The 6,984-nt window shown below is 38.2% G+C and overlaps 1 non-coding gene across 1 annotated transcript; it reads left to right on the top strand.

Annotated features, from left to right (window-relative positions):
- The first annotated feature begins 5,596 nt into the window (after positions 1 to 5,596).
- LOC137206259 (U1 spliceosomal RNA) lies at positions 5,597 to 5,760 on the top strand. Its single transcript, XR_010934575.1, has one exon. It is a non-coding gene; the product is annotated as a U1 spliceosomal RNA (small nuclear RNA).
- Positions 5,761 to 6,984: the final 1,224 nt, after the last annotated feature.

The following is a 6,984-nucleotide window of genomic DNA, read 5'->3' as shown; positions in this document are numbered from 1 at the left end:
AGTGTTGATTAAGGCCATGAATACTTGCCAACTGATGCATTTTAGGAGATTTGAAGTTAATTCAGAATCTGTGATGTGGAGGCATAACAGGAAATTTGTACCCTTTTATCTTTTTGTTGAATAAATTATTTTGGTAAATTTTGGATTTCCAGTTGGGTTAAATTATGGACACTTGTTTCAGCTTTTTCTCTTTGCATCTAGGTTTCTGTCCTTCCTTCTATCAATGAAAAAATAAAAAATGTTGCATGCCATATCAGTAAACAAAGGCTGTTGCAGCCATCAAACCGTCACATTACAGCCATCCCAAAGGTGAGCCCTGAGGGAACTCAAGACAGAAACAGGATGCCTGCCATCTAGCAGTCAACTGCTGCAGCCACCCCTGACGGTGCACCCAAAGGAGACTCGGGATGAGAAAACACAGGATACTGGCCCCATATAGCTGAGGTGCAGATAAAAGGAATGATTTTAATGAGCCCAGACTCTTGCATCTCCCCATACATAGAAAAATGATAAATTCCTTAACTTGAGATGTCTGGTTTTCTGACTACCTGGTCTTTGTTGCAGAAACCCCTATATATCCTGGCTCCTCCCTTTCCTCTTCAGAGAAGTCCCTTAGAGCTATCTGAGAGGCTGCCTCCTGGGCTTGAAACCTCATTTTTTCCACTAAATAAAACATAATTCTCAACTTTTACGTTGTGCCTTTTTTTTTCAGTTGACACTTCCTTCTTTTTCAGTGGTTACTGGACATACTTTGGGGGAACCTCTTTATCTTGATCATATTTCTAAATTTATTCCTTCAGAAAGTCTCAAATTGGTATCACTGGATTTAGGGGCCTCCTCTATTACAAAGAGGGAATTAATTCCTGGCTGTTCCAGAGGCATACCATAGTTATTTTTCCCTAGAATTCTGAGGATCAGGTTTTCTTTTGGTGTCAGAGGCATAGGTAGCAGCAGCAAAGGCATTTTGTAGAGTCCTAGTGAGTTACTTGCTTTTGGGATGTAGATTTCAACATGCCACATAGTAACATTTCCTCCATGCAAGTGGGTCCACATATTTTATAGGGTATGAGTCTTTCCCTGAACCCTCTATTGAACAAAAGACAATGCTGGGTTGAGACACAAAACCAAGGGTCACAGGGTAAAAATCATTGATTCTCCTGAGCCTAACACCTCTCACAGCTTATGCTGGAATCAAATCACACAATAGGTTTAGCTGTGACACACAACCCAGGGCCACTGTAAGGAGGGCTTCAATCTCATAGTGGTGTATGACAGAGGCTCCATAGAACTAAGCAAATGCGGCACAATGCAGCCCAGCTCAAAACACAAACTTAACATCAGTCAGCAACACAGCTCAAAGTAAGCAGCTGCTCAAAATAATGGCTCAAATGCAGGCAGCAGAGCCAGGTAGCAAACCAAAGCAAGAGAAGAGACCTCTGCTGCTGGTGGTTATTGTCTAGACATCCTGCTGACAGAACCACTGTTTTGGACCTTCAGTGAAAAGAAGATAGGCCCCACCCAAAACACCAAGGGGTTATAAAAAAATTTATTACTCATGCAAGGAATTCCTGGGGAGAGCAGGAAGGCAAAAGCTGACTTGAGCAAGGCAGAAAGAATGGATTGGGCTTTTATGGTAGCTAGCACATGTGCATGGTCTTGGATTTTATCAGGTTTGAATTTCCTATAGGCACCAAAGGAGGAGACAGTACAAACTTTCTCATCTGCCTATTCTGATGTAGAATAAAGAAGAAGAAGAGGGCCAGGCTTAAAAGCAGCAGTCATACATCAAAAATATGCAGTCAGACCCTTTATTCCAGCCTTTAATACATTTTGAAATGTTGACCCTGTGAAAATATTACCCATCTGAAAACTAAATGAAACCCTCACCCTCATCTTCTCCCCAAATGAAAAGCAGCAAGGAATTAGTATAGATACTTAAAAACATAATTTTCTATTTAAAATTCCCTTTATATCTACATTATTTTCCTAGGATCTCTTCTCCTGTTAAAATAGAATTTGGGGGAAGCATAACCAGAATTATTCATAGCAGGAGTAAAACTTAGAGATTGTTTCTTCTAATACTTTTCTAAAACAGGTGTTGAAACTAAATCCAGAGATTTAGTCCAAATGCCCCAAGTGGAATTTTAAGTTAATCTTGTCATAAATAATTATTTAGTTAGTTAGTTTTGGGAGTATCTGGATTAATCTTCAACATCTGCATTCTCATAAAGGCAGGACCTTGTTATAATCCCTCTTTGCTTTCCTAATGTGGGCTTTAGTCTTAACCTAATAAAGTCTTTTCTTTGGGGAAATAAGTAAAGCTGTGAATTTCAGTTCATTTGGATAGAGCTTTGATTCCTCACCTAAGGCTTGATAGCAAGACAAAAGCTTGACTTGTAAATCTGTTGTGTCATTCATGACTGGGACTTGCTCCAAAGATGTCACTAACCCTGCCTCATAACAGACTTCTGTGATCACTGTTGATGGAAGATTCTTATTGCTTAGAACCTATGTTGGCTTAGACAACAAGTCTAATTTTGCCACATCCCTTTGAAGCTAGTTCTATCCCCCAAATTAAGTTCTGCTTTTTTCATTGGCTCATCTGGATTATCAACATCCCTCGGAGCCAAAGCTTATCTGAGTTACAACACATTTTAATAAGTGATTTTTTTTTCCAATTATCCATTCTTTGGTAAGACAGGTAATTCAGATTAGGAAAAGTACCTGAGAAAAAGAAACAACACACATTAGTGAATATAATCATCCTCCCCTCTTTCTTATCTTCTATCTCTCTGACTGTATGACTAAATAATACTCACCCTAATCTTTCTACATTTTCAGAAAAAACACCCTTTCCTCTAACCGGTTTAATCTAGTATAATTCTGAGTATTTATTATACACACAAGCTTAAATGCGGAGATTGTCTTTTAACTTTTTTCCCCATCATTTACTACAATGCCTGTAATATCATGATAGACAATATGGAACAGCTAAGAAATCTAGGATATTGGCTTGATTAGTGGTACTGATTAGTTACCACATATATGCTCTACGTCAATGGTTCTCAGGTTAAATGTGCATAAGAATCAATTGGAAAGCTTGAAAAAAAACAAAAAACATGGATTCCTCTTCCTCAGTTTCGGTGATTCTCATTTAGTAGGTGTCAGTAGGGTTTAAGTATTTGCATTTCTAACAAGCTCACAGTTAATCCTGATGCTGTGGTTCCAAGGACCGCTTTTTGAGTAGCTCTTTGTTCTATAAGAATATTTCTTCATTGTGTGTGGGGCTCACTCACATCCAAATCATCTGGAGTGCCCCACATCAGACCCACTGAATCAGACTATTGGAGAGACGGAACCAGGAATCTAATGATAATATTTAAAGTAATTTTTATCTACACTAACATATGAAAATTCTAAACCACTGTTTCTCATACTTTGCCATACATTATATTCACCTGGTGATGTTTAAAAACTTCTGATACCTTGCTTCTACGTATAGATACTCTGATTTAATCAGTATGAGGTGCAATCAGAGCATCAGGATTTATAAAATTTCCCCAGGTGATACTAATGTGCAGCAAAATTTGGGAACCACTGCTCTAAACAATATTTAAATCAAGCATCTGGGAAATAAAATTAGAACTTTGTTAAAGAGACTTGTTTGTTGTAATAGCCGAGCAAGATGAAAAATCCCCAAGGCATCTCAGAATTCAGATTTGGAATGAGTTAAAACTATGTCACGCCTAAAATTGCCTTGTTTATTCAGTAATTAAGAAAATAAAAATTCTCTTCATGAAGTCTAGAAGCCTCATTCTTAAAAGAAATATGTATTTATTGCTGACATTTAATGAAATCAGCCTTTTACAGAACTTTATTACACTTTGTTTTAATTGGAATTTTAGTTGATCTTGAGGCTTACTGACACAAATCGAAAAGTCAACAAGGACAATTACAACATTGTCATGTGAGCCCCAGGATTTTATATTAATTCCCTTAATTTACTGATAGGAAAATTCAAATCTTCCACTGATGCAGAGCATGCAGAAAAAGTAAAGTGCTGGGTGATATATTTATTTTAGTGTGTGTGTGTGTGTGTGTGTGTGTGTGTGTGTGTGTGTGTGTGCATGTTTTAGAAGCATGAGAGAGTAATACGTAGATCTCAGGAGGAATTTCCTGTCTCCAAACATTATGAAACATCTGAACAACTTACAAAAAGACATGTAAAATCTTGTATTTGTGTAGAATTCCTTTAAAATTATTATTTCATTAAAATTAACTATTTTTTTAAAAAGAGGGATTTCATGTTTTCTATTTGGAGGAAGTGAAGTGGAACAAATAACCTTTGGGTCCAGTTGATTTCCTACAAATCCATATTTCTGTAGGCTCTATCTTCTCCCCTTTGGGTATTCAGGAGTTCTTTTTACCCCTTCCCATATTCACCCAAGCAGTTGCAGTGCTTCTAGAACTGCTGCCTCTCTCTACCTTTCAGCAATTCCTCATGCTTCAAAGTTCAGAAAATTTTGCTGGTGTAGATATAGACAGAGATAGATAGGGATTCTTTCTCTCTCTCTTTAATTACTTGATTAAAGTAATATAATGGAATCCTAATGATTGTAATAGCTATATCTAATACCTTAGAGAAAAATAAATTCCTGAACTAAAATCAGGAAAATCAAGAGACAATGTATAGCATTAAAATAGCTAAGGATATATAGACTATCATTATAAATAGCTTTTGGTGATGGACTCATGAAAATCTTTCACTTTTCTAATAAGATAGCCTTGGAGACCTAGGAAAAGAAACTGACTTTTAAAACTGAACAAAAACATAAAACAAAAATGGACAGAAAAATGCAACATTGCTTTCTTGGAAAACATTTTACTAACTATTGTTAGGGAACCATTGACTGAAACACCCACCTTGACCAGGCACAATGATAACCACTTGCCTCAGTTGCCTCAGAGCAGGAGGTCCTGATAAGGAACATGGTACTGCTGCCATGAATTTGGGAGGGGCCAAAAGAGGGAGAAGATGACAAACTACCCAGAATCCTTTGTGCTGGAATCCATCTTGGCTGAGAGATGCACATGCCACCCGGAAGGACCCTGAGTCAGACTATAGGCCAAGCAATATGATTGGCCAGAGACAACCAGGAAACTAACTCCATTACCATGAAACCAGAGACTGTGAGCCACATGGCAGAGCAGTTCTCCTGGGTTCCCTTACCCTACTGCTCTCTGCTGGTGGGGGAAGCCTTTCCCAATAAAGTCTCTTGCTTTGTCAGCATGTTTGTCTCCTTGGGCAATTCATTTCTGAGTGTTAGACAAGAGCCCACTCTCAGGCCCTGAAAGGGGTCCCCCTTCCTGCAATGTTATGATGAGAATGAATTTAGAGTGAGAACATTTTACCTTGTTCAAAATCAGGGACCAGTCTTTAACATGGCAAAAACATAAGAGAAGTCTTTAGAAAATATTTAATTTGGTGGTCTCATGTGGATTCTATGAGTCATTATATCTAGCAAAGCAAGAAATCTGAGAGCAGAAAAGTTTGAATAAATATGAAATAGATGATTGAATTAAAAACTTAATGGATGTACGTACCTGTTAGGGGAGATACCATGATCATGAAGGTGGTTTTCCCAGAGCGAGTCTTATCCATTGCACTCTGGATGTGCTGACCCCTGCAGTTTCCCCAAATGTGGGAAACTCAACTGCATAATTTGTGGTAGTGGGGGACTGCATTCGTGCTTTCCCCTTGTGTTTAAAAAACAAACAAACAAGCAAAAACAATGGAGGGGGTAAACACAGACAGAAAATGAAATAAAAAAGGCAAAATCTATATATCTATAAATATATATATATATATATATATAATATAGATGTATCTAGATATAGATATATAGATATATTTACTAGCTTGAGCAAATCTCCCAGAACTCAGAAAAAAAGTAAAAATAGATTGATATAAAGTGCAAAAACTGATGTGTTAAGAATGACCATCAGCTAAAATAGTGGAGTAGGTAACTCCAAGGGACGGTCCCTTCACAGAAACATTGAAAAATCAAGCAAAAACTGTCACAGTCAACTTTATCAGAACACAGGAAACCAGTCAAAGAAAGATTTAAAGTAACAAAGTGAATGCTGAAGAAAAAGATAACTTGTAAGTGATAGAGAAACTGTGGCATTTTTACTTGCCTGAACCCCAACCCCACCCTGGCTCAGCAGTGATCTTCTTCATTCCTGAGGGAGCAGGGGAAGCAGAGAGACCTTATTTATACAAAAAAATGTGTTTGTCTGTTCTGACTGCCTGAAGGACTGCCTGAAGGGGACTGGCTGCAGGGCTGAAACAAGCGCATGCCTTTGTTTCTCAAATTATGATCATTACTCCTGGGAGAAAAGCAGAAGGCATTCTTCCAAAACTTTTTAAGACAAGCACCTAAGCCAAAACTCTGGGGGTGGGATGGGTGGGGTGGTTCATTTGAGGTAAACATGATATGCCTGAACAATGGGAGGAAAAGTTAGGGTTAGAGTCTTGGGAAATTAAGGCATTCAAGAAGACTCAAGTATACTGGGGAATTTAGAAAGTCACATGCATGCCCAAGGCAGGAAACATGCTTAGAAAAATCTGAGAAGACCCTATGCTTTCGCCTCTAGTGATCCTGATCTCTAACCTCAGTGCAAGCAAGAAGGGAAAACTAAGGCAGAGTTGTAAACTGCCTGGCTAATTTGAAGCAGTACTCCAGCACAGTGTGAGGAATTGGGAGGTTATTTCTCTCTCTCTTCCAAAACACTGAGCATCGCTATAGGAAAAGAGACTGCAGAGACCTCATGTGACAAAGAATAGAGACTACAAAAATACTGGTGACCCTTGAACAATGAGGATTTTAACTGCTATGGATCCACTGTGAATATTTTTCAACAGTAAATACTACAGTACTACATGGTCTCTGATTGGTTGAATCCATGGATGTGGAGGAATCA

This window comes from Pseudorca crassidens, chromosome 14 (assembly GCF_039906515.1).
Source record: "Pseudorca crassidens isolate mPseCra1 chromosome 14, mPseCra1.hap1, whole genome shotgun sequence".
Classification (NCBI taxonomy): domain Eukaryota; kingdom Metazoa; phylum Chordata; class Mammalia; order Artiodactyla; family Delphinidae; genus Pseudorca; species Pseudorca crassidens.
Note: the sequence above shows the minus strand (reverse complement) of the source record. Positions and strands in the feature narration are given on the sequence as shown.